Source organism: Triticum dicoccoides, chromosome 7A (genome assembly GCF_002162155.2).
Source record: "Triticum dicoccoides isolate Atlit2015 ecotype Zavitan chromosome 7A, WEW_v2.0, whole genome shotgun sequence".
In the NCBI taxonomy this organism is placed as follows: domain Eukaryota; kingdom Viridiplantae; phylum Streptophyta; class Magnoliopsida; order Poales; family Poaceae; genus Triticum; species Triticum dicoccoides.
In genome coordinates, this window is record NC_041392.1 from 32255462 (window position 1) to 32256559 (window position 1098).

Below are 1098 nucleotides of genomic sequence, written 5' to 3' on the forward strand. Positions count from 1 at the left end.
AAGCTCCTGGGCCAGGGGTGGGGCTGGTCGTGCACTGCGCCGGAGATGGCCGCCGACCTGGGCGTGAACTGGTGCCCCACTCCGGAGCGGGAGGCGTCGCCGCGGGAGGAGGTGGTGCAGGCACCTCCGGCCGTCCAGCCCGCCCCCGTCCACCACGCACCGCCAGCCCACCTCTGGATGCCGCCGGAGTACATCGACCTCGTCAGTGACGACGACGACACCGGCGGCCAGTGAAGACGGCGACGGCCACGACACCGACGGGCGCGGTAGGAGCGCGCGGGAGGAGTTTTTTTTATTTTCTTATTATGTTAATTATGAATCTGGGCCTTTTAAGTGACCGTTGAAACTGGGCCGTTTTGTGGCCAACCCATATATATGTTTTATGTTTTTTTAAATGTGTTTATTTGTTTTTTAGTTATTTAATTATTATTTTTAATCCCGTCCATCCGGACACGATTTAGGGTGCGGCCGCGCTGTGGGTGCACGCACGACCCAATGGACACAGCCGGACACGGGCGTACCCATCGGCGCCCTAAAAGGACAGATTCGGGTCAATCCGGACGTCCGTTTGGGGTCGAGCGGTGGAGTTGGCCTCAGGCAGTGTTCCACGGCTTGCCGCCGGTCGACCAAACCGTGCTTGGAATGCAGTACGAGTATCTGTCCCAGCGTCCTTGTGTGCTATCCGACGAACCTTCTTCGCTCATTAGATCCATATATATATATCCGACGAACCGTGATCAATCCAAAGCCTCAGCCAGTTAAGGAACCCACCCCGCCCGCCGTGGTCGTTGTGATTCTGATCGGCCACGCAACATTCATGCACGGTCGTACCTCCTTCACGTACCTACCCGGCTCCATCCATCCGTCGATCACGCCGGCCGTCGGCCTCACCTTCAGCTTGAGTCCCTGAGCGCGCCAATGTGCATGCGCCGATGCCCGGCCGGTCCGTCGCCGGCCAGTTGGGGGCGTGGACCACCGTCCACCGACGCCGTCCGTCCATCACGGCGGCCGCCGCATGACCCCTAAACCCCGAGCCGGGCCCACCCGCAGCCACACCGCCGGCCACGGAGTTGCCCCCCTCCGCACCCCGATCCGGCC